At 51.3% G+C, this 26,650-nt stretch overlaps 1 protein-coding gene across 9 annotated transcripts in view; it reads right to left on the reverse strand.

Annotated features, from left to right (window-relative positions):
- The window catches only part of LRRC7 (leucine rich repeat containing 7), a 170,609-nt gene extending 144,473 nt beyond the window's left edge, over window positions 1-26,136 (reverse strand). For 5 of the 9 annotated variants that reach the window (XM_032191862.1, XM_032191860.1, XM_032191861.1 and 2 more), the window contains exon 1: window positions 25,716-26,136. The gene's annotated coding sequence lies outside the window, so the exon portion shown is untranslated. Of the gene's footprint in view, window positions 1-10,570; window positions 10,628-25,715 lie in introns of those variants that run through there. The other 4 variants (XM_032191859.1, XM_032191864.1, XM_032191866.1 and 1 more) reach the window with 4 other exon arrangements.
- Window positions 26,137-26,650: the final 514 nt, after the last annotated feature.

A 26,650-nucleotide genomic window follows, 5' to 3' on the forward strand; every position in this document is an offset into this window, starting at 1 on the left:
AAATAATCATACTAAATTACAGTTCACAGCTGAAAACAAGAGAAAGTGCCTTAACACTAATAGCTTTTTCCACCATACAGTTTCCAAGTACTCTCTCCATCCCTCCCTGGAGGCAGCCATGGGATGCAGTGCAGCACCTGCAGCAGCACCAGACAGAGGCTGCTTTGCCTCCTGAAACTGGTGGGCAGGCCACCTATGGGTTGCACACCATGCATCCCCAAAAACCATCTGCATCCCTGTCCTGAAACCAAGATGGTCAAGGGGTTTGTGGCTCGTCATTTCTGCTATAGCTTGGCAAGAGCTTCTTACTTCACTGTTTCAGTGTCCTCCACAAACCTGCTGTGCAGCACACAGAGCCTCCACTCAACAGAAAGCAAGGTTGCTAACACTTAATAGTTAAAAATGCTAGCTCTGTGTATGCTGCCAGCATTACACTAAATTGTTTCTCATTGCAGGTTTGGGCTGATTTCGGCTCTCAGCTATGAATATGCAGTCCTCACTGGTCAGAAAATAATGCAAAGGGTACCTTGGAAGTCATAGAAAAAAAAAAGTCTCAAATGTTTCTCTGTGTTTTCTTGGGGCAGAGTTTGTTGAAATTAAATTACAAGAAAGGTTAAAAAAAGAAATCATTATAAGTTCTAAAAGCAAAAATGGTTGGCCCCTCAATGCTCAGCTGGTACTGTAAAACTCTAAGGGCCACGTGACTGGAAGGAAATATATAAATTATTAAATGCATTACGGAATTGTGAGACGTGTATTTTTAGAAGACAGCAACAGATACTAGGTACAAAATAATAATCCTGACGTTCCCCATTTCCGCATGTGGAAAGTGCTTGTTACAAGATCGCAGCAGCGGTCAATGTCAAGCTTTACAGCATCACAGAATGAATGCTCCTTCTGCATCGATGCAGTCTTGCCGTGCGCTTCTATTACATCACCTTTAACCACACGATCTCACACTAATTTTCCCGCAGAGCAGCTGTTTCAGTGCACAGGGTGGATGATACTCTGTGAGCAGCTCCCCCCGTCTGCTTTCTCATCGTTGTTCAAAGGACACGGCTGGATACTGAGCACTGCTGAGAGCCTCGGAGCACAGCCCGACTGTACGAGTCGCCGTGCTCCTGTGGGTACCTGAAGCTGCTGCCTGAGCCTGCAGGGCTGCCCTGTGCCCCGCAAACCTCCTGCTCGTGGCAATGGGGCTCCCAAAGGCACATAACAGCACTACAGCCTCCTGTTCCAGAGGCTGACCTCTTGTTCAAATCCACCTGGGTTTTCAGGAGGGTGGGAGAAAGCTCGCAGCTGCTGGGATGGCCACCCCACGGAAAATCACGGTGCTCTGCTGCTTTAAAAGGGTCAGCATGATTCAGAATGGGAGAGCATCAAAAACTAGTACCCTAGGCAGAGGATTGTGTTTCTTCCCACCTAGTCTTAACAGTCCTGAGAAGAAAATACTTATCAGGGAGCAGTTATAAACTGGAAGAACTTAGTTCAGGACCTACAGCTTGGCTGAGCAGAGCAAAGAACCAAAGAGCAGGTCTGGAAAACTCCTGGTGTGCCTGAAAAGCTCTATTTTTGCATTTGTGTTAGCTGGCCTGAGAAAAAAATGTCACCCCTACCTCCATACTGTGCTTTCTCTAAAAAACGATGTAGATGAGTCAGAAATTCTGGGCAATCCTGAAAAAGCCAAAAGCTACCACCACTCTGTGGCTTTGCAAAGCCAATCCTCCACCGGGAGCGTGGCGAGGCCTGGCCCAGGCTGCCCAAGGGAGCTGTGGGTGCCCTATCCTTGGCGGTGCCCAGGACCAGGCTGGGGGGATTTGGGCAGCCCGGGCTGTGGGCAGGGTGCCCTGACCATGGAAGAGGGGCATATGGGGTCCCTTCCATCCCAAACCAGTCTGTGAGACTATGAAGCTCCTGTGAAAACATCACTCAGCAGGGACAGCAAGACATGCAGGATTTCAGGAAGATCCACGTACATGCGCTTTGCCCTTCTTTTCTGCAGTAAAATAATAAGAAACACTAATTCTCTTCTGACTTGGAGGAAGAAGCTATTTGGCTCCCAGATTTCTTTTTTTGTGCTCTCTGGTTTCACAGTTCTTCATGGAGTAATTGACTTCATGCATTGCCTACAACCAAGCATGTATGAGGACCAGAAACACATGCATCACCCAAAACAATCTGCTCAGCCCATTTCCAACCTAATCTGATCCAGCACAAATTATTCCAGTGCTCATTTTTCAGGGGGGACCAAGAACCCACAGGAAGTAAAAATTAAGCCCTGACACCACCTCCACCATGCTGAAGGTTTTTTGAAAACTCAAATAACTCCTTCATGCTTTCCATTCTGCTTGCTGCTTGGAAGTTTCCAGGTGCACTGCTATCATGAGAATAGATGATGATTATGGAGCAATCCCTCTGATCAGGGTGAATTCAAATTTTTATTTATATAAATCTGTATTTTATATAGACACATGCATTTATATAGGAAAACATACACAGATTGTGCACCAGAGACAAGGGCCAAGAATAGGTTTTGTACTCAGTGCTGAAGTGCTTTTCCTTAACCCCGAAGAAAGAAGAAGGCAAGTTTTCTGCTATAAAGTAGATAGAGAAAGAGGATGGGTAAAAGCTGATAGGTAGGTTCTGCAGATGATATAATATTCAGACTTATCAGTTCATTAGAAAGATAATGATCTCTTTTTTCTTTCTTGTCAACTATGAACTTCTTCTTAAAAGGGTATTGTATTTTAGGTAAGCATTTCTTAACAAGAACAAACTCATTGTATTCTGTTAATCTTATATTTCTATTAATACCAGCTATGTTTTTTCATGCTGTTCACCCCATGCTGCCAAAGTCAGTGCATTCAGACTAATGGACTAGAAAAATGCAGAGTATTTCAGGAAGGACACAATTTAGTTTTCTTTCAGGTTTCTGAGAGCTATTCTAAAGCTATAAAAAATGGTTCCCTCATTGAAGTAGAAAGGAAAATGCTCAAAATAGGGCTAAAAGGATGGGCAAAGGAATGGACTTCTCTGTGAAGAGTGACTAAGTAGGTCATAAAAGAGACGAGCTGGGGGAGACATGATACATATCTACCAAAACCTGAGCAGCACCGAGAGGACAAAGTGGGTTCAGATCTTCAACATCTCTAGCGCAACGGGGGCTTCAGCCCAATGGTGTATCAGAGAACAATTTCTGACAACACAAGACATTGATACCACCCCTCAGTTCCTCTGCGAGTAACCCCGTAACTTATTATAAGTTTAGTGTGACTAGTCGGGATCAAACCTAGCAAGAGTAATTAAGATTTATCTAATCTCAGACTAATCTGACAGCCAACACAGAAGAGCTTTTTCTGCTTTATCTAAATCTACTAATTATATCATTATATATATAATAGCAATCTATTAAAATGTAATGATATAATAACCAAATCTACCAATTATAACAATTGCAGGAGTTGCACAGAAGAAGGTGCAAGTCCTGAGAACCCCCAAGCCTCCTTTCCCAGTAATCTTGCCCTCGGTTTGTTTCCTGTTGTCAGGCAGAGGCTGAGGAGGTGAAGGGGCAAGCACAGCATCACAGGTGAGAAAGGCAACCATGGAATATTCTTTCTGCTAAGAAAGAATTTGTAATATTGAAATGTGGAAAAACAAAACAAGACAAAACCTACCTTATACATCACTGTATAAGGCAACAAAGAAACCCTAGGAGCATGCTCAAGTAGCGTATTCTGAATGAGGCACGTAGACCTCCGTGTTTCTAAAGGCAGCTATGGACTGGGGCCAAACCCAGCGACAACCAATGTAATCCCATTTAGCTCCACGTGCTTCAGATTTGCCATAAATTAAGCAGCCCTTTAAGTTATTGCATGAAACATGCACTGTGCAAGCAAGGCAATCACTTAACTGTATTGGAAACCCTTTTCTTTGCTGTTTCACACAAACTTGGTTAAATGGAGGAACAACTGGGGTGGGGGCAGGGAGGAAGCAAATGATAAAAACAGATTCTTTCCCCCTCCCCACGGATAATGATTAATCAAGAAATACAAAGAGAGCCATTCCCAAACTAAGATGTCTTGGACAAAGACTAAATGTGCTGTGACACTTTGCATCACACCTATTTATGCTAAATCTGTCCACATAAAAATAGCAGCGCTGATTAAAGAATGCCAGCAGCCCTTTTGCTCTGACTGGCAGTTCCATGGTCTTAATTTTTAACTTGTCGAAGTTAACATATTGTTGCTATTATAAATGGAAATGATCATCCAGCAGCAGAGTGTTAATGACATCCCATTAAAAAGAGTGCCTTTCCCTGGCAGAATGAAAACTCAGGCACCAGTTAGCCTTGGGAAATGCACAGAAATACCTACTTTAAAGGGTTTCTGTGCACATATTTAAAAGCTGATGTGCTAGCACAGGCAAGCATTTCAGTGCTCATTTTTAGTGCGCCCTTTCACACATACTTCTGTAGGAATCCTGAAATGAGGCTTTACTAGAGAAAATCCTCCAGTACTTAGAAAAACACTACAGCAGCCCCTGCATCCATGAAATAATGAATAAAGAAAACCACATGTGATGGCATTAATATGAAGAGGAAGAGAAGAGGAAGAGAAGAGGAAGAGAAGAGGAAGAGAAGAGGAAGAGAAGAGAAGAGAAGAGAAGAGAAGAGAAGAGAAGAGAAGAGAAGAGAAGAGAAGAGAAGAGAAGAGAAGAGAAGAGAAGAGAAGAGAAGAGAAGAGAAGAGAAGAGAAGAGAAGAGAAGAGAAGAGAAGAGAAGAGAAGAGAAGAGAAGAGAAGAGAAGAGAAAAGAGAAGAGAAGAGAAGAGAAGAGAAGAGAAGAGAAGAGAAGAGAAGAGAAGAGAAGAGAAGAGAAGAGAAGAGAAGAGAAGAGAAGAGAAGAGAAGAGAAGAGAAGAGAAGAGAAGAGAAGAGAAAAGAGAAGAGAAGAGAAGAGAAGAGAAGAGAAGAGAAGAGAAGAGAAGAGAAGAGAAGAGAAGAGAAGAGAAGAGAAGAGAAGAGAAGAGAAGAGAAGAGAAGAGAAGAGAAGAGAAGAGAAGAGAAGAGAAGAGAAGAGAAGAGAAGAGAAGAGAAGAGAAGAGAAGAGAAAGAGGTGCTCTGCTCTAGTGACGTTTGTACACCACAAGCCATGTGGTTATGCAGTCTGTATCACTGTGTGGTTACAAAATCCAAGGTGTCTATGTCCTAGCACCTCTCACATAAACCGTTACTCTGTTAAATATTGGTAAAAAATGTTGTTTGAAAATATCATTGTCAATACCATTTTGAAATTCTCAGAAAGCAAGGGATGGATCTGCTTAGCTGTCACGCCAAAAAGACACTAGAAATCATAGGCGTTGATGGCATTCCTGACCCAATTTGTTTCGATGTGCAAGCCCCATCTTAAACACTCCAACACTCTCTCGTGTAAATAAATAAGTTTTGCTTGGTTGTAGCCCTTTCAAAATATTATTAAATATTGGAAAGTTATTAATATAACTTTATTAACTTTTTAAATATAACTTTATTAATATAACTATAATGGCAGATCTCCGTGGATCCCCGCTCCTCCCTTCTTGCTGTGTGCCTGCCCAGGAGGGAACCAAGTTGCACAGCCCCTCCAAACATCATGACAGCCCGAGACATCGCTCACCCATCCTCGGCCTCTGGCTTTCCCAGCAACCCATGGGGATGAAGCCCACTCCTCCTCCTCCTTCTCCTCCTGCATGTAGCCACAAGCATTACAAAACCTTCTGGTACAAGCCAAACACTTCTGGGGTGTTGTCACTCAACAGGAAGGCAAAAAGTAAAAATTAGTATTTCCCCCCCAAATTCCTTTGAGAGTCATTCTGCTCTTCCATCATCATAAAGAACTCCTCTTTATTTCATATTTTCATGAATTTGTAATCAGCCTGTCCCCAGAATTCACTCAGAACATCACAAAGTACTTGAGTAACCCGTTCATCTCACCATCTCACTGCATAGCGTGGCAAGATACCTCCTGCTACATCCCTGAAATGCATGTGACAAGCAGACATCCTGGCTTCTTCTGCTGAAATGGCTGAGCACGAGGAGGAGCATGCAAATGCCCAGCAAAGATGAAGAAGAGATGCACGATGCCTGGCAAGTTAGTACCAGCACCCTTGCTGCTCACGGGTGCTCCTCCATGGAGCATCTGTACACCTACGAGCTGCCAAAAAGCACCAACCATTTCTAAAAACACTTCCTGTGCAGTTTGCAAGGCCATGGAGCAGGTTACACGGCGGGATATTTTTGCCAGGAAAAGAGACAGACCACTTTGTATTTCTGGTTCACGATCAATACCCAGCCTACAAGGCACCAGGGAGATAAAACTGCATTATTGCTGCAGGAGAAGGCACTGATGGCGTTAGGAAAAAATCCCTCACCATATAAGGGCTGCGAACATTTTCCCACTTAAGACAACGTGTGGGATCATATTCACAGACACAGAAATATGTTCTGTTCCCTGACACCCACAAGTCCTAGAACACCGGGCTGAAGTGCTGGCAAGAATAAGAACCATTTGTTAAGTACAAAAAATGTCTCACATAATTAGAGAACTGCTGAAAGCTACCAATTTAGTACTCAGGCTTTAAAATTTAAGAATTCTCATTGTAACAACAGCTCAGGCTCCGGTGCGCCTAGAGATGAGAACGCCTAACACACGCACCATGCGGCTCCATCGGCGTACCAAGGCAAAATTAAACCAAGGGGACTTCGTCACCACTCAGCCAACACCTTGAGCAGGTTTTATGGCAGTGACGAAGGGAAGCTGCCCTGCAGGTGCTGGGAACGTCTCACCAAGTGTCCCCCGGGGAGAAGAGCAGCCCCTGCCTCACCGATGCACCCCATCAAGACCCAGCACCAGGTAGCAATGAAAGAGCGCCTGTCAGTGCAAGGGAGGACAGCGGTGATGGTCCCTCTCCTGGCCCATAACACAAAAAAATGTGAATCCATTACAGAACTGGGTTCCTCCAAGAGCAGGGTCCGGCATGCCGTGCTTCTTCCAAGTTTCCTTAACTCAGTTGAAGTCAAATTTCTAAAAGTGAAACGAAGACAACAAAGCAGTATTTTCAAGCCAGCAGCTGAAAAACACTCCAAGCCAACCCCAGCTCTCAGCAATCCCTGGGGAGCGCTGACACCCGAGGGCAGTGGCTGCAGCCCACTGACGCCACTGCTGGCGCACGCGCGTGCAACGCCACTCACGGCGCCGTACAGCATGAGCGTCCGAGATCACATGGATTTCTCTTGATCAAAACGCTCCTTGAAAACGTATTTCATACCTGCAAGCTCGCTCTATTGATTGCTCTATTTTTAGTCCACGCCGTATCTCTCAAGCATCAAGCTTCGGTGAGAAACTGAGCATCGCAGATTCCACAGCCGTGCCTTTACACCCTGAGCACATCACTGCAAGAAAGAGTCACGACTGGCAACCGACGTGACATAAATGCTGTACGTTTGTTCCCATCACGGGCGCTTGCACAGCCAGCACAGCCCCACAGGAGTCCCCCTGACTGTTTCACATGTCTGAATAAACCCTGTCATTGTGTTTCACCCAACCAAGACAGATTCCAATTTTTTCTGCCCATTGTCCCCTGCCTCCTGTGCTTGTAGGCTGATAAACCTGCTTTCCTCAGGTTCTCTTTGTTCCAACTCTCATTTTCTTTTTCCCCAGCAAAATATTTGGAAAAATAGCGTTTCCCTCCAATAGGCTTGAGCTCCCATAGCCGTGTATCCACTTCACTCCGGGCAGTGCATTAACTAAGGGACGACAGAGCTCTCCTCCCCTGCTCCACCACCTCACCACAGCCCTGAGAGCTGCTCGGGGTTGCTGCCCCTTTGCTTCCACACTCCCACACTCGGCTGCAGATCCACAAGCAGCTGCCTCCCCTTCAGCCCAGCCCAGCCCAGCTCCGTCCACACTCTTCCTCCTGGGCTTCCACCACGCCTCTGCCTCTTCCAGGGCTCTCAAACAGCTCGTGCTCGAAGGCGGGTATCTGCCCCACGGAGATGCACAGTAAAACATGTGGGATTTAGCTGCTATCAACAAATTGCTGCATTCCAAGGAAAAAAAAAAAAAAAGAGAGAGAGAGAGAGAGAGATCTGACAGAAAGCTAGCAGTTCTAAAGGACTTGTGCTAGGATTTGATGCAATCTGCCGTGCCGGCAAATTAAAGCCTACAGAAACCATGCTAAAATTAGAGAGAGCTGAGCTGAAAACCAAAGACTCACGGTGGCTGCTGCAAATCCTTAAACGTGGCTTAATGCAACATTTCGGTGCTCTGTCTGAGCTCGGCTTACGCCCACCAAGGCCGTTCATTTGTGCTGTGAAGTAGCACCGACCGCTTCTGGGACAGTTTTCCACCCCGCGCCTCCCATGGCTACCAATGTGGCCTTTCAGACACCAACACAGCAGCCCAGCCTATGTTCGAAGCACCTGTGATGGCCCCGAAGGAGTTGCACACCCTATTTTGGGTGAACACTTCCCCTACACCCCCCACAGAGGGTCTGACTCCAAGGCAGCCGGGTGCAGGCTGCCCATGCGGGGCCCCCTGGCACAGCCCCAGCGAGGGGTCTCCCACACAGCCCACCACATCAGGATATGGCCCTGCGTTAGCCAAAGGTCTTGCACACCATGGTTCCACATTTCTGGAGCATGGCAAGACCTCTGCTGGACCCAGGGGGCCCCAAGAAGCACCCCCCAGGCGGCTGCCTGCTCTCTCCCTCCCGAGCTCCTGCTCTCCGCATGCTGCGGTGCCTCGATCCCCGTGTTCAGGGCTCGGGATGCAGCTCAGTGCTCTGCTGGATTTCACATCACTGCCACCTGCTCTCAGATCAGCGTGCACACCACCACAGCTCTGTACAGACGCAAATGCCCCCGGGGCTATTAATTGCTCATTAATCAGAAGTTTTGTGGCTTTACCAGCATGCACACGCTGCTGCTTTGAAACATTCCAGAGAAAACGGGCAACCTTCCTTTCAAAATCCCATTTGGTAAGTAACTGCTACTCGATCCATTTTTTAATCAGTGGTTAAGAAGCGTTTATAAATTTCCATGGGACAAAGGAGTGATGAATTTTGACCTCCTCCTTTCGCTGGGCTCCCGCAGTGGTGGCAGCGGTGCCCGTGCCGTGTCCCGCAGCTGCCTCCCGCCGGGCTCTGCAGCGAGCAGCGTTTGCTTCCCAGCTGCCAGGCCCGGCTTGGGAAGCACCCGGTGCACAGGGTGCAATTAGCTGTGATGGCCTCTTCTTCGGGAACTGCAGGAATTGGTTTCGTGTGAAGCCAGTTTTAAGTTTTTCACATTGTTTGTATAATAAAAATGCGCAGCAAAGCTCCCCTGTGAGCTGTCTATAAAACACCACTTGCATCACTGAAAAGCGGTTTTATGCATCAAACACCGACCAAGGTTAAAGTTCGCAGGGACATCAAGCTAGAACAACCCACCAAGAAATTTGACGTGAAGGTCATTGATTTCATGCAGGTTTTTTTAAGTGTGCACTGCTGGAAAATGAGGAAACCTCCGATCACTAGGATTGCATGAAGAGAAAAATGCATGACCTCCCCAGGAGGCTGGCTCCCGATCCTGCCCATAAAACACACACCTATGAACCCAAAGGAGCATTAAAATTCTTGAAAAAGAGGTCATGCTTTCCAAGATGCGCAATCTATCTACGATTACGTAGGTACCGAAATAAGCTGTTCCTATTTCTTTAACAAGTCTTGCTACTTCCAAAAAAGTGGCTGCAATATGCGACGTGGAGGTTGCCATGGCAAGCATACATTCCCTGTCGAGTATCTGAGCAAGCAGATGCGTAACAGCAAAGCCCACAAGATTAAGTCACTTCTCCTGCCATGGAACAATGGGGAGGAAAGCGCTTGGTATTTCATCTCTTCCCAAAACCGAAAATCGCTCACAGCACCCGAGCTTAACACCGAGGACGGCACGTGGCCGGAGGCTTTAGCCGAAATTCCCAGATGTGCAAAATGAAGGGGCTGCACGGGAGTTCCCGCACACCCGAAGCGCAAAGCACCTGCGTCCCCCCCGACCAGGGAACCTCCCCCGGCACGACCCCTCCCCGCTCCAGCCTCCCGGGAACCCCGGCCGCGGGCACGGAGCCTCCCGTGCCGGGGCTGGCAGCGGCTGCGGGGGGAGCCCGGAGCCGTGCCGAGGTTCCCGAGCCTCCACGCCGGCCCTGCAGCGCCGGCCGCGTTTAAAACCCCGGCCGTGGCGGCGGGCGGCGGCATCCCCGGGCTCGCATCCCTCGGCTGCGCCCGGCCACGGCTCTCCCGGGTGCCGGTGCCCGCGGAGAGCAGGCGACGGGTGCGGAATTTTCCAGGGGCTGCGCCCAGCACCGCGGCCGGGCCGGGGGGCGACGGCAGCGCCAACCCTCCCCGAGCGCCCTGCGCCGCCGGTGGTACCCGGGGAGCGCCGGGGAGGGGCCGCCCCCAGCAGCCCCGCGGAGGCTCCGCGCATCCCTGCGGGGCTCTGCCCCCCGCTCCCTCCCCCGTCCCCCTGTCCGTCCATCCCCCGTCTGTCCGTCCGGTACTCACGCTGCAGGCGGGAGCGCGCATCCACGCGCGGCCGAGCCGCGGTCCGGGGGGGCGCGGAGCCTGCGGGGGCGCCGCCGAGGGCTGCCCGCGCCCGGGGCTCGCCGCCCGCCGGCCCCGCCGCGCAGCGCCCGGCCCGCCCCGCTGCGGGCGGCGCCCGGCCACAAAGGCGGCGGCGGCGGCGGCGGCGGCGGCAGCGGCGGGGCGGGACCCGCTGCGCGCCCGCGGTGCGCTCCGAGGCGGCGGCGGCGCAGGGGCGGAGCGGCTCCGGGCGGCCGCGCCCTCCCCGCGAGGGATGCGGGGCGCGGGGATGCGGGGATGCGGGGCGCAGGGATGCGGGGCGCAGGGATGCGGGGCGCAGGGGTGCGGGGCGCAGGGATGCGGAGCGCAGGGATGCGGAGCGCAGGGGTGCGGGGCGCAGGGGTGCGGGGCGCAGGGATGCGGTGCCGCCCCGACGGGACGCGCCGAGGCCGGGGCATCCCCGCGCTGGGGGCTCGGAGGTGTCGCTGATGCCGCTTTCCCCCTCTGCCTCCCCCTGCGCTCCCCCCTCCCGTGAGGCCGGAGCTATGTTTCTGCTCCGGGGCTAAGCTGAGGACCCAGCGGGGAGGGCGCTGGGTGTCCCCCGGGAGCGGCGGGGCACGGGGACAGCTCCCCAGCCTCCGGGTTGAGCCGGGAGAACGCGGCGGGGGCGCTGGGGCAGACCCCGCGTAGGGTCGAAGACCATGGGGCTGCAGCCCTCCAGGTGCTCTGACAGCAGCTCCCACAGCTGGTGGGGCAGGGACCTCTCAGGGGTGTTCCCCTTTGCTTCCCTCTTCATCTCCAACTGCCCCAAAGCTCTCAGCAGCAGCGCTGGCACCTGGCCTGGCACGTTGCTGGCCACCCGTCCTGCCCGCTCAGCCTCGAGGGCTCACTGTGTGCCATGAGGCCACCGCCTTGTTCTCCCAGCACTGCAGCGTTGGCCAAACATTGGGTAGGGAAAGGGGTTGGTAGCAGCTGGAAGAGGATCACGGGAGGGTTTATACCTGCGCTGAGTTCTCCACTCCTGTTGGATTTGACTAATTCCTTGGTGGAGATGACCTGCACCCAGGCTGCTCCCAGCCTCTCCCACTGTCACTGTGTGGAGCAGGGGCTGAAATCTGCTCTGGGCTGGGTTTTGCTTCCTGTGACACGGTGTGAGATCTGGGCTGCTGTCACCTGGCTGGCCCCTTTTGGACACACTCACTAAGTTCCTGTCCTTTGCAGGACAGGTTGGAGATGGGTTTGGCCTTTGCTTTGGTGGAATTATGACTACGGAGGGTTTTTGCTTCTTCCAGCTTCAGGGTTGTCTGTGGCTATTCCGAGATGCACGACTTTTTGTTGATGGGAGTGCAGGGGGAGGCTGTGGAGGCAGCAGCCCTTGTTCCCACCCATGGGATGGGTGCATGGGGGCCTCAGAAGTGCCAGAGCTAAATGCGAGGGCTGGAAAATGCTCATGGCTGAGCCACTCAGCTGGATTATGGGCTCTGATTTAAGCAGAGTGACTTTGGTGCAGGTGAGCACTGGCTGTGCCAGCGGGAAGCCCCCTGCACCATGCCAGGGCTGTGGCACTGCTGGAGGTGGGCGGCAGGATTGGCTCTCCTGGCTGTACTGCTGCCTTGGGCACAGCCACTTGGGTAGCGTTTCCCAAGTAAGCACGGGCTGATTTATTCTAGTCTTGGGTTTTTGCACAGCTTCATTGGGTGACAACCAGCTGCTGCCTCACCCCGTGCCGCGGAGAGCAGAGGATGTGTTTGCAGTGAAAAACTCTGGAATCGGCCTCTGGCGATCACTAATGAAACAGCCTACGGTCAGGCCAGGAGTTGGCATCCCTGCGAATGAGGTTTGGGAGAAAAGCCTGCTGCTTTTGTTAGCTGCTTATCAGCGAATGTGTGTTGTTGGTCCTGTTTACAGATAACGTTGAAGTGGTTGCACATCACACAAAGAGCCTCAGGAATCACAGGAGTTTCATCGCGGTTTCACTTCCACTAACTGCAGCAGGGACGTGCCAAAATGAGGCTAGCGAAGAGCAGGCCAAAATAGCTGCTTTCTGAAAAGATGTGGGTCCAGGGTATATCCCTGCTATCACACTGCTTCGTGCGCAAAGTCAATTAGCTGGGCTTCAGCATGGGGAGTCGAACCTATTTTCACTGGCACATACATATAAATAACCGCACTCCATACTGATTTCTATTCATTCGTACATCTGGCTAATTAAAGTTTTAAAATCATGAAATTCCTTCAGCAGATTTTAGTGGAAAGCTGGGTGTGCTCCTTGCGTGGATTCCGCAAACCTGGGTTCACTGCTGGCTGCTGGAGTTACACCAGCATGGCAAACCAGAGCACGTGCTTCAGACTGATAACCCCGATTTTTTTCTTCTCATTTTTAAAGTGCCTGAAATATATGGGAAAGTAGTAGTTACTAATGGCACAGCTCCTTGCACTTAATAAATGGTGGTGCTACATAGCTTTAAAAATTTCCCCTGTAGAATTCCCGATCTATTTTTTTTCCTTCTGGTTGCGCTAAGTCTTCTCAAGTGCTACTTCATCTGCTTCTAGACAACGCCAGCCTCCCTTCCTGAAGGCTTTCAGGTTGAGAGGAGCGGATGAGTCATGGGCTGTGGTGGTGGAGATGGGGGCTGATTTTTGGGTCACCCTCTAAATAGGCCAAGGCTGGTGGCTGTTAAAAGTCCCCCTGGCTGCGAGCCAGTGCCCGTGGCTCCAGCTGGGGACTGTCAGCGCGGGTTCTGGCAAAAAGCATCAGTAACTTCTGAAACAAGAAGTACCGAGAGCTGACCTTCCTCCTGGGGGTCCTGGGGAAAACAAAAAAGCAGGGCAGGGAGGGTGGCTGGGCAGGAGCAGCCCTGCCTGAGCCAGGAGTCAGCTCATTGCTGCACTGTCACCATCACTGGCATCATCACTGCCACTGCCACCATGGCCATCACCACCTCTAACTCCATCACCACCATCGCCACTTCGTGCCAATGCAAAGGCACGCATGTGCAGCCCAGAGGCAGCCAGTGCTTACCTCTTTTCTGACATTTTGAAGAAAAAAAGCTATGAGATCTATGAGATCTGCCAGTCCCTGAAAAAAATCTGGGCAGAGTGAGGGTGCTGAGGTCTGGTCTGGGTGCTCGCCGGAATAATGTTGGATATCAGCATCCCTGTGCCTTGTCTCAGGTCCAATTTGCATGAAATAGGTCAAAAAAAAATGAAGTTATGTTGTATCAGGCCAAGCACGGTGCTGAGATGAGCCAAGGTGCTTCTCCATTTACACAGCCACTTGCAGATCTTTTTAAAAAGCCCTTAAAATTGCAGGCATCCCGCTGGGATGCTGGACATGCAGTGCTGGGGCTGGTGTCGGGGGAGCACCGAGTGCCCCCACTTCCATCCCGTTCCCCCAACGCATGGAGCTGCCGCCCATGGCCGGACACCCGGCGCCCAAAAGCCCTCACTCCTGTTTCATTGCAGCCCAGAGAAGGCTGAGCTCTTCAGGTCGATCCAGCAAAAAGTATTCAAATGTCTGCTTTAAACCTAATTACAGCTGTCTCTCAAATCCATAATTTCATCTAAATTTGCCACAATTCATGCATGACCTTCCCTGCCAGAGCCGCCGTGTGAAGAACAGCTGAAGGTCACTCCCAACTCCGCTGCGAGCACGGGGAAATTAGTGTGGCTTTGATGCAGAGGCTTCCCACCAGTGTTTTGTGTCAGTGCTGGCAGAGTTGCCGGCTATTACATTTTTGCTGTACCTCCCATCAAAGCACACACACGGCGCTTTCCACCGAGTGCAGGAGGAAACGAATTCGGCTCCCCTCCTCTGCTGCAGTGGGCTGCACTCTGCAGCAAGCGTGTGTCAAAAATACATTGCAGACACTGCAGCAGTAACAAGTCCTCGCCACGTGCTCCAGCGTGTTCCCACACAGGCAGTGGGTGTTTGTCCCTCTTTGTGTCCCTCTGCCCCTCGGGGTGCAGCTGCAGCACGTACCGTGGGGCGAGGTGCAGGGGGGCAGCGTGGCCGAGCCCCCATTGTGGGTGTTATTGCCCGCCGTGGGTCTGCACCCCAAAATACTCCGCATCCCGAGGTGCAAAAGAGCACGAGCAGTGAGTAGTAACCCCACGATGGATTTGTAATGAATTGGCAATAAGAGCAGAGACTGTGCCAACCACAAGGAGGGTGCTGGGCAGATCTTTGGGGGCAGGCTGGAGGTGCAGCGAAGGTCCCATGCAGGCTGGCCCTAGGTGTGGGAGTGCAGCAGGGCCCCACACTCCGTGCCCAGCAGCAGCAACAGCATCAGATAGAGCCTCACCTCCCCACATGAGCCCACAGGATGCTCAGCACCATGCCCGTGTACCAAGCAGCGCGTGTGCACCGGGCATGGGGCTCGGAGAAGCTGCACCAAAGGAAAAGCCTCAAAGGAGGACGCAGCGACAGGAGCAGGCTCTCTGCTCCCCCGAGCTGGAGTATGTCCAAGGGCAAGCACCTCATCACGGACACGAGCAATGTAAACCAGCTGCCAGGTGATCCACTGCTACTGCTCCCTCAAGGCTCACTGCCATGGGCAGTCCCGCTTGCAGTGTCCTGGGGAGCTGCAATTTTCCCACTCAGGACTCTGTCCGTAACACACCTTTCAGCTTTTTTTTTTTTTTTTAATATCTATTTTCCTGACATCCTCTTATTATTCACAGGTCCCAAGCTATCGGAGACACTCCAAGTCATTTCTGGGGTTCTGGCAGTTTGACAACTCGCCCTCTTTGTGCCTCTGGGGGTGGTTTGGGGCCATTACCCCACAGCCTGCCCACCCCAGCCCGCAGCACTGCCGGCAGGGCTGAGGAGCAGCCCAGCAGCCACCCAGGTTCTGGTTTATTGCTGTCTTGTTAAGGTTATTTTGCAGCAGGGGTGATATTTGCAGCAATCAAATGTATACACAGTAAAGGGCTTTGCTGTTATCAACCCCCTGAGCCTTATTTTGGTATTCAACCAACCATAGAAACATTGATTTTTTTTGCACATATTTAATACCGTGAACCTTATCCCTTATATAAAGGAGGTGTGTATATATAAATATATTAAATGTGTTAAAAACACAATAGGTGATGGTGGCATGGGTCTTTAGGGACAACTTAGCAGAAACCCCAGCTCTTCCTCAGCCCTGGGCCATCCCCCAGCCATGGACATTTATGTCCCCTAAATATGTCAGTGGGCTTGCAGGCAAGAAAGGAAAGAAGCCAACAAACTCATAGCATTGATCTGGGTGGCAAAAACTCAGCCACCCTGCCTGTGACCACAGCCGTAGCCCACCCTGCTCGGTCCAGCTTGCCCCGAGGTCACTGCCTGCATTTCCACCACATTTAATGTGAGGTAGGTGGGAGATGGAGGAAACTTTCTCTGCATTTTTATTTTTTTTTTTTTGTCTAATACCCTCTTAGCATTTAAAAATAGAGCTGTTACTAAGCAATGGCAGTAAGTAGAAAGCAAAGCCTATTGAGGATCATTTCTGTGAACAGGTATTTTTCCCAGCCTAAGTACTGTAAACATTGTGGGTTGACAAATTATGAATCAGAGCGATCCTTCCCCATCACAAGCTGCCCCTGTTCCCATTATCCCCAGAGAACAATAGCAGTGATGATCAGGAGATGTTTATTTTTGCTCTGGCTTTGAACACCTGGGTTTGCAGGTCAGATTCACAAGCCTTTCCGCACAGTTTAAGATCTTTAAAAAATAAAATATAAATATAAAATAAATAAATAAAAAGAAAAAGAGGAAAGAAAAAAAAAAAAATAAAGAAAAAAAAAAAAAAAAGAAAAAAGAAAAGAAAACTGGAAAAAAAAATGAATAAAAATGAATATCAGCATATAACAGTGTAACCGTGGTGGGCAAGAGCTATGAGAACTGTCCACGATCCCCGTGTCGCAGAGCAGCCCCTGGGTCACAGCAGGAGCAGGGGCCGACTCTCCTGTGGTGCTCTGGCTGCCTGCAGGCAGGTTACAAGCTGAGAAGGGCGCTGAGAAGATACAAAAACACACCCCAGGCCCAGGGGTCACCTGGCCAACAGGAGATGCACAGGCCACGGGTGTCACTGCCTGATGCTGGCTGCTCCCAGCCGCCCGACTGTCTCAGAGAGCAGCACCCATGGGTGGGCATCAGCCCCGGCCCTGGTGGGTGCCCCTCGCTGCCAGCACGGCCCATGGCAGCTCCTTCCATGAGCTGCGGCGTGTGCGAAGAGAAGGAAGCGTTGCCACCCGCTTGTTTCCACACCTGCAGATTTCCGTCATCCAGATGGTGTCTGAGAATAAGAAAAATGAGGATGGAAGGGGAAAACTGGTGACGGAGTAGCACCAGTGGCTGCAGCCGGGCACACCGACTGAGCTGCCTTTTGGGGTCAGCCCCCACTGCTCTCCTCCAGCCCTGTCCTTGGTGTCTGGGCTGCAGAGGAGCCACGGGGAGGAACCAGGACGTGGGTGCACGGAGGCACAGCGCCACTCCAGCACCCGCTCCTCGGTGGCATCTCACTTCCAATGTGACATTGCAGCCACCCGTGTTTAATGTGTAACTGTGCTGGCTGAGCAGCAGCACTCGGGTAGTTCCTTGGTGGGAAAAGCCTAACCCAGCATGCGTAAGGTGAATATTTAAACAATGTCTTTATGATTGCTGCAGTCACTGGGGACGTGACGATGTGAAGAGCAGGGAAATCCTCACGGCCGCCTGTGAGCCACTCGCAGGGCAGCAGGGCAGTGGGTGTCTGTGTGCTAGCACAGTGGGTCCTGCCCTGGGTTGCTTCCAAAAGCCATGCCCTGCTGCCTGTGCTTTCAAAGCCCATTTAAAAATTCTCCCCACTTGCGACACTTTTCTCAGATGCTGCTATACCAGGCTTTCTCCTGGCACTAAAACTTTGTGTGTGTCGCAAATGCCATTTTAATGCTACATGAATCATTGCAAAAAAATGCTTTGAAAGGAAAATGTGTGAGCTCCTTTCCCCTGAAAGGGAAACGGGTGAAAACGCGCGGCCCTGGGGCCACCCCAGCTCAGAGGCAGCAGGACCCATGTGCTGGCTGCACCCTGCTGGCTGCAGGGCCTGCTGCTGGCACTGCATCTGTGGCCTCACCTTCGGGCTGCTGCAAAGAATCTTTCCCCATGCCCTGGAAAAAAATGGCCTTAAGCTGCATCCCATGAGGTGATGGGGAAGGCTTCTTGCTCCTTGCAGCAGGGACCCTTGGGCATGGGCCTGAGGAGTGGCTGGATAGGGCAGGGCTCCTTCCACTTTCAAAGGGTTGAAGAAAGCATTAAAAGCTAGCTGAGATGGCCAGGTTCTAACAAATCATTTGCAGTTGCATTATTTTATTTCTTACAGTGGGGAAAATTTGTAAGATTCATTACTGCATACACTAATTACTTCGGTTAAGTGTCAAAACTGCACAATTTAATGTTGTGTTTTCATATATTAAAGACATTAATTGCCAGCAAACAGTATGCCATGACTAATTTTTTTTTTTTTTTTTTTTTTGAAAAAAAAAGAAGAAGAAGAAATCAATATTAAGTATTTTTACTATTAGGAGCTGAAACAACACAACATATCCGAAGTCAATGTTTCCCTACTGAGCTGTGCTGTTTAAGGACTCGAGGCTTAGCAATTGCATTATTGCTACCCAAACCGTTATTGGCTCTGTGAATCACGTTACTGCCAGGTTACCGCACATGAATTAATACAATAATAATGTGCAGACCCCAGGAGAACACAGGCAGGCACTGGCTGCAGGGGCTGGGGCAGGATCCGGTGGTGCAGGCTCAGGGGCAGCAGGGCAGATGGGTGAGCCAGTGTGGGGAGCACGGGCACTGCTTCCATTTATCTTGGGGAAATCATTGAAATCAGTGACTGAGTGGTAAATTAAAAGCAAAAGGCAAATTTGGTTGCAGTGATGGAGGGGAAGGCAAAAGGCAAGAGAAGCTGCTTACTTTGTTCTCTGCTATGACCTACACATTCCCTTAGTTTCTTGTACTTCTCTTGGCAACACGTTAAAATAAAGGTCATGTTTGTGCCTGTAGGTGACCTGGTCGCTTTGGGGATTTAACTGCATATTCTAAATGTCAGTGTGAATTTCTAAACAATGCAGGTGAAAATGGATGGAAAGAAAACGAGAGCTTGCTCTGCAAAGCCTGCCCACACATCCAGCCACTGCGGGTTGTCCACCTGCAGGATGGAGAGCAAGAGCTGGCAGGTGGCTTCTGTAAGCAGAACACATCCACAGGAAAATAAAATATCTCACTGGGTCTTCCCAGCAGCAGAGATCTGAATTTGACTTAAAGATGTTCATTCTTTCCCCAAGCCAACTGCTGGCAGTGCCCGAGCCCCCTGTGTTGCCTCTTGCCAGGCTCTCACAAGGGCACAGCAATGTTTTTTTTCTGCTCATGCTGACCACAGGATGGCTTCACATGTAGGTGGGTCAGGCTGCATGGACAGTGCTCCTGGAGCCTGCTCCTGGACAAGGCTGCTGGAGGAGCCCAGGCAGAGATGAGGATGCGTGTTCCCCCCCCACCCCTGGTGGCATGGGGCTCTGGCAGATCTCAGTCTCCCTCTGCTCCTTCCACAGTTGTGCCCCAGGAGCAGAGCGGGAAAGCTGAACATCCAGCTTTCACTCCAGCTTCTTGTGCAAATCACTGTTTAACAACTATCTCCATTGAAGGCTGCAGTGTGTAAGTAGCATTTCATACCCCATAAAATCAAAGTCTCACTTCATTTAATTGTGTCTTTTTTTTTTATGTCATAAAACACTGAAATTGCCCTCGTAAAGGCATGGGAGGATTTGCCTCTCCACTGCAGGCTCTTGTCCTGGCGATGTGCAGTGCACCCTGCCTGCAGCCTCCCCAGCAGCCACGTGCCTCCAGTTGGCTCCGGACATTGACACCCAAACTCTTCAGCAGGTGGCATTTTCCAGACACCATAAGAACATAAATTTCCTGGGAAATGGCTCGGTTTCAGTCACTCGAGCACTTTTGAAAACTCGTGACTACAGGCAGTAAAGAGGAGTACCAGCTAGTAAAAGGATCTCAGCTGAGGACGGATCTCAGAGAATGTTAAATACTGTACTTGCAAGTTGGCACCAGAAGCTGCTCGGGCTTGAAGAATTCCTGTTCCACGACCGAAGTGGAATAACAATTTCTGTCTGGCTGCAGTTGGTCTCCCCATGCTCATTTTCCCTCCTTATTCATTTTTCTTTTCTAAATCTATTCTTTGCAAGTCAGATCAGAAAGGACAGTCAGATAAATGTAAGAAAAAGCGTGTATTTGTGAATAATCTTGTGCCTTGTCAGCCTCCCTCATGATGATTAGGAAGGAGGCTTGGACAAGACACAGACTGAGTTATATCTGAAGCTGGGGAATAAAAATGACACCTTGGGTAGATGTTTCTTTCTTTGATGATAGGGTCATCGTTCTTCCAGGCAAGCCTGGTTCACGGGTCCTTGCTCAAATTCAATTGCCCATTTTCTTCTGCCTCAATTTTCTGCTGCTGATTGAACTGAGCATTGCCTAAAAGCCTGGAATAGCAGTGAGCGTCTTACGTTTCCAGGTAGCTCCCGCATCTTCCCAGCACAGCCGTGGAAGCAGTTATCTTCAGGTTTTCAGATCGTACAGAAAGGCAGCTGTAATTGTCACCATTTTGTCTCTATGGTTTCTCCACCCAATCCCTCAAACCAGGCTGTTCAACAGGATCACATTGTAATTCTTAATCACAGTTGTGTCCTTCCCAGCGTTCAGGGCATCTTCCTACCTTTAGCAAGCAAAACAAAAACCCTGGAGGTTTCTATATTGCCTTTGACTTGTGCTTGGATTTTGGCTGTGCATGGTGTGTGCCCTGCAAGACGCACTAGGCCCGAGAGCAGCGTGGCCACCAGCGCAGCCTCAACCCTGCTGCCCATGGCTCTCCCAGCCCTTAACCACACAGGAAAATGGTGACTCCAGAGCCCATTCCTTGATTAAAACAACAGTTGTCTCCACGGTGGGCATGGCTACTGTTCTGTGAGCTGTGACGATGGCACTGAGAGTGTGTGCCAGTGGCCTGGCACAGCGGCTGCTCCTCCTGCCACGGTCAGGGCTGGGCAGTGCTCACCTCGCCACAGCCACACCATCTGGAGACCCAACAGCTGACAAAGTGCAGTCAACAGTCAATAGAGAGGCACAAGCATCCCCAGGGAAGTTGTCCCCACCTCAAGCAAGGTGCTTGGATGTCACAGCCACCATCAGGGCAGCTGCATCTTCTCCCTGTGCATTTTTGGGCACTCTGACATGCTTCGAGCATGGACACATTGTGCTGCTGCTTTTCCTACAGCTGCTGCCAGCGCCAAACCTTCGCTAGACCTCCTTAATGTCATGGTTTTCTGTATCTCTACCAGAAGGCTGAGAGCAGCACCAGTAGAGGTGTGGAATACGTGAAACTGGAAGAAAGACCTAGAGAAATTGGAAACATATCTGCACTTTTCCTACAAAGTATTAAATATATGAGAACTGAGGTTTAAATCCTTGTTAGCTGAAGTAGCTCTCCTGAATCCCCTACTGATTTGTGGTAGCTGAGAATTCCTGCACTGTGTCTTTATGACTAGATTTACGATAAAGTCTCTTCTCACAACAATCACTATCACAGCCAGTGTCAGAGTAAGGGAGAAAATATTATTAAATATAATAATCGACATTTTCAATTAACCAAGACTTTGCAGAGGAAGAAAGCAGCTTAGAATTGCTAGGTCTGCTGAAGAAAAATGGGTAAAAAGCACAGCTCATGGTTATAAAAATTGTAGGATATGGCTGGAGAAGTCCAGGTATTAAAACTAAGAGTCATACATTAAAATTATGAAAAGGAATGAAAGATTTGTCTGTATTCCATGCTCTTTTGTGTCAAAATAACTACATACAGCAGTAGGTAAGCAGAGGTTCTCCCTGACAGAGGGAGACAGTGCAGCCCAGGTTCCTCCATCCTCCTCTTCTGCAAACCAGGCAGGTGTTTTGGGCATCCAAGAAATCCCAGAGTTCAGCCCACAGGCTGCAAAAAATTGGATGGGATGTCTCATTGCAGGAGCCCTGCAGGGACCATGGGCACCAAACACCCACAGCACTGGTCAGCATGTCCTCGGGAGAGTGGTCGCTGTCTGTGGCAAATTATTCAGGAACTCTGTGTTCGTTTTCTGAGTAACTGCATGAGCACCAGTGCAATGCTCAGTACATGTATATATTTAAATATATATTTTTAAATCATTTCTTCCTCGAGAGTTTCCAATCAAAAACTTGAATTAAAATCTCTTGAAGCTTCACTTAAAACCTCTGGAACCATAGTGTAAATAATATTTTGCTACTGATGCAATACACATCCGTTTCCCCTTATTTTTCTTTTTATTAACTTTGTTTCCACATTTAGACAGAGTAACTGCTTTCTAATTTCCCATACAAAATGTTTAAAAAGCATCTTCCTCCCTCTATTAATGCTTACAGCTGCCTTTATACACAAAATAAGGTGGCTTTGCACAGACACCATTGCATCCTCAGTACTGCGAGAGCCAAGTGAGCAGCTCTGGCAGAGAGGGTGCTGGCTTTCGACCACGGGCATCCCCTTCCAGCATCACACCCAGGCACATGACTGCCACCACGGTGCAAGGTTTGCCAGGTAGCACGTGGCCACCAGCCGATTGCCTCCATCACTAAATCACCACCAACCTCCTGCATAGCAGCAAAACAACAGCACAAAGCACAGATGGATGGGCAGGGGGGCAAAGCCGGATTGCCTGCAGTCCCGTGCTGTTGGCACAGCCCAGATGCCCCTCGTGCACATCACCAAGCGACCCGTGGCAGCTCTGCTCTCCCCAAAACCAGGGCACCGTGTGCCTGCACCCCGTGGTGGCAGCGTGGTAGCTCTGCCCATGGGCAGGAGGGGGCTTTGGCCACCCGGCAGGACCATTCCCATCCATCAGGTGTGCTGCTGGGCTTCTCTTCATGAGGTATCCTTCATTTTCCTTCCCCTCAACAGGGGAGGCATTCCTACATTATTCATAGATAACCTTTCTTGTCCGTGATCTAGGGCAGACATGGTGAAAAACTTGACTTTAAAAATTTATTTTCTTTGGGAAGAAATAGCAAATGAATATGAAAAGAAATCTCTTGCATTGGCTGCTCCGTGTTCCCAGCCCCTGTCACAGGGGACACACATTGCACGTGTCCCAGCTGATGGGGACAGGGATGTGGCCGAGGGGGGCTCACCATTTCTCTTCTCCTCCTTCAGAGGTCACAACTGGGACACTGCCACCTCCTCAAGCAAGGGGCACATTCCCCAGCCCTCTGGTCCTCCTCGTCCCACTGCAGGGCAGGGCAAGGCCGAGCTCATGTCCTGGGGCCGGGCATCTGGCACGAACCCTGCCACGTGTCTCCATGTGCCTCCCCCTGTGGCTTCCCGGTTATAAATCAGCTTTCTCACACAAGGGCTAACCTAAAACCCTACGTCTCTCTATAGAGCAAAATAATGCAGTCGGTACATTCCTAAAGGGGCAATTCCATCAGCTCAGATGTGCCTGTCTCCCAGTTTCATGCCCCCCATGAGCACCTCTGGAAGAGCCCTGGAGCTCTTCTCCCCCTTCAGCTGTACACCCGGTGGCCGTGGGGGCAGTCAGGGTGGGTTGGCTCCCACAGCAGAGCCCCCAGAGGAGACACCAGAGCTGCACAGTGAGAGGAGCCTCCAGGAGACCCCCTCCCAGCCCAAGGTTTCCTCGGGGATGCTCTGGAGACCTTGGGGCCAGAGGTGGTGCTGGCAGCCGCTGGGAATCAAAGGGAGGAGGGCTCATTGACACACGGTGCTTTGCTCCTGGGCCTCCGGCTGGTTTTGAGAACAGACCCACAGGGATCACACGCACTTTATGCTTTTAGAGGTGTGCACAATCCTACTCTAAGGACTTTTTGAAGACCTGTGTGCTGTGAGGGTGAGCAGCAAGGTTTTGGCTAGAACTAGGCCATGCCTCTCAAGGAGAGCAGAACAGGCTGCACTGATCCTGCCCCCGCCACATCAGAGCAGTGTCCCCGTGCGCCTGCAGGAGGAAAGCCAAGAGCCTCCAGAAGAGCCACAGCAGGGCTAGGCAGCAGGAGCAGAGCGGTTACTGTGTCACCTAAAGCACACCCTGACAGTTAAACAAGCTGGGTGGCACCAGCCAGCAAGGCGCTTTGTGGCACCAAGTCTCACTTTTCCCTCTAGCCCTGCTTTCAGGACTTAATCTGCTGCTTCAGTCCTCTGACAGACAAACAGAGGCTTCACTTTTGTGACGAAGTGCAGGGTAAACCCAAAGCAGGCAGCAGGGCTGTGCATGCAGAGCTCTCTGGAGATGGGTGGCCAGAAGCAGGACACACCAGGCACAAACTCCAGCCCTGCAGGCACCCAGGCCCTTTTCTCCTCCCCTTCTTCCACCAGGGAGCATCTTTTAGTGGCTTGTCAAGGGTGTTGCCACGCTTGCCACAAGCTTCATGGCAGCCGTGAATTAACCAAGCACCTTCTAAAGCTCAGGCTTGGGAGCCACAAGCCAGCTTTGCCAGGGCAAGCTGCTGCGAGCACAAAGCTCTGCCCAGCCGGGGCTCCCTCAATGGGGAGCTTCTTGCTTCTTGCTCAAGCTCTGTGGCATCAAGTCCCCCTCACCCCAGCAGTACGGGATTTTGTGGGCTCCATGGAGTTACCACTAATCCAGACAGCCACCCCCAGGCTGGCCCTGGCCCTGGCAGCCTGTTTGTGGGAGCAGCACAGAGCTGCTGCAGCGCCTGACGCTTCGGGGCCTGGGGCAGAGCGAGTGCAGGAACATCAGTGTGTGAAAAATACCATGAGAAATAAAGCCAGTGTGAAACTACCGGCGAAACCCGAGATTGTGCTGGACTGTATTTATGGCATTTAATATCTACCGTATTTAATGCTGCAAAATAACCACGTTGTCAGCAGCGTAGCAGCAGCAGGGAAGTGGCAGCCGTGAGGGCAGCAAAGGCGAGCACGAAGGGCTCAGACAGAAGCACCGAGGTGCCCAGTGGCACCTGAAATAAGCTGCTGGTGGGCTGCAGGACTGTGTGTCCGGCTGTGCCACAGGGGCAGAGCCACACAGGGTCCTGTGGCAGAGGGGTGCACGCAGTACGGCTGGTGCCAGATTGGGTATTTCACAGCCCCAGGACCTCAGGCAGCGGAGGTCTGCCTAGCGCCAGGGAGCTGCCACCACTCCTGTCCTTGCAGAGCACGCGGGATGTAGCAGCACGCCAGTGACTGAGAAATGCAAAGTGCTGCCCGAGGAACAGGAGAGCAGCGCTGGAGCAGTGCTTCACTGTGGACCCACTTCCCTGCACATGCAGCAGTTACTCTGCTCTCCACTGAGGCAGCCCGGGGGCTTTTTCACCCACTCGATCATGGCAAGTTTTCCAAGGCATCTTGCATAATCTTATTTTTTTATTTTTTTTTTTATTTTTTTTTTCCAGGCTGGGCTTGCACCAGCTTTTTTATTTCTGCACAAGAACGGAAGGTCTTGAAAATACCCTGCTTAGACAGATCTCAATCTGTTTGCTCCTGGCTTTGCTTTAGAGCCTCTGGGGAATCAGATGCTTTTGCAAGCTCTACATCATTAATTGAAAAGTAAAACAAATGGAGCGGGACTGCAGAAGGAGCAGGTGCAGCTCCCACCCTCCCACCTCCGTGTTCTGGGCGCCAGCATTGCTGCCACACCGTTACCTGGCTTTCTGGGGACCCACAGCTCCCCACAGCTCCCAAAATGCTGGAAAATCCCTGACACAACCAGACAACCCCAAGACACAGCCCCAAAAACTTGAATCGCTTTCTGCCCCTTATGCCTCAGGCATAAGGGCTGGCGCAGCGAAGCATCACAGCACAGCATCTGCCCATCTGACCCCTTCCAGCTCCCCTCCTGGCTTGCTGGCCCCTCTGGGATAATTTGGGGGTGAGAGGAAGGACCTAGCCCCTAACACCATGCTCTGCACCCACGGTGCCGAAGCAGGGCGAGGAGCTGCTCACTTGCCCCGGGGGTCACATCCCCAGCCCCTCACACACCCCGCCAAGAGCCATGGCACAACGAGGTCTCCCCAAACCCCCTGCGCCCATCGAGGCACCCGGTGCTGGCTTACCGTGGGCAGAAGGCTCATCCCTTCCCTGCCGGCAGCAGCCCTGTCCACACCTCACTCAGGCAGCTCCTTGGTGTCGGTGCCGGGCAGCCAAGGGTCCCAGGGGCAGTGCGGGGTGAGAGCAGCCTGGAACGGTTCGCGGGACGCACGGCGATGCGGGGAGCGCTGCGAAAGCTGGTGCCGTGTCTCCTGCCCTCCGCCGGGAGTGCGTGACAGATCTTAACATGAGCCAGCGAACAGAAATAAGCAGCCGACAACACCCCCGAGATCTCCAGTCTCTGTTAATTACCGTTATAAAGGTAAAACCGAGTAGACACCGAGCTCATGCTGGATTTAAACATAACATTAAAAAGTGAAGAACAAAGGAAAACGCTGTCTTGGTTTCCTGCGTTTGGCTGTTTATTTGCAGCTTTAATGCGTTCCTCTGATTGCTTTGTCTCCGTGCCAGCGGCGTCCCGGTCCCGCTCCCCCCACGCTGTGTGGTGGGTTTTGCCGTACGGACGGACCACGGGGCTCCCGGCAGCGCTTTGACCCCTCTGGGGCCGGGGGCTGCTCACTCGGGCTCGCCTCGGGGCACCCCACAGGGACGCAGCCGGGTGCCGGGGGCTGCAGCCCGGGGTGCGTGGGTGCTGCGGGGAGCGCGGTAGCCATGGGAACACGGGGTTTTAAAGGCTGGATGCTTCGTGCTTCATCACAAATTGCACTTCCCGCACTCAAGCGGCTCGTGATGCTCTCGGCAAAACATCGGGCAGGACGAGCTGTACCCCTGTGTGGCGGGACGGATGTACAGGCACAGCGGGATGGACAGGGGGGTGCAGAGGGATGCGGAGCCCAGATCCTGTGCCTATTGCTCTTGGTGGTCCCTGCTCCCACCACACCCGCTGCTGAGCATCGGCACCAGCTCCTGGCATCCCGCTGCCCCCTCACCCCCAGTGTCA

The sequence above is a fragment of the Aythya fuligula genome, chromosome 8, assembly GCF_009819795.1.
Source record: "Aythya fuligula isolate bAytFul2 chromosome 8, bAytFul2.pri, whole genome shotgun sequence".
In the NCBI taxonomy this organism is placed as follows: Eukaryota; Metazoa; Chordata; class Aves; order Anseriformes; family Anatidae; genus Aythya; species Aythya fuligula.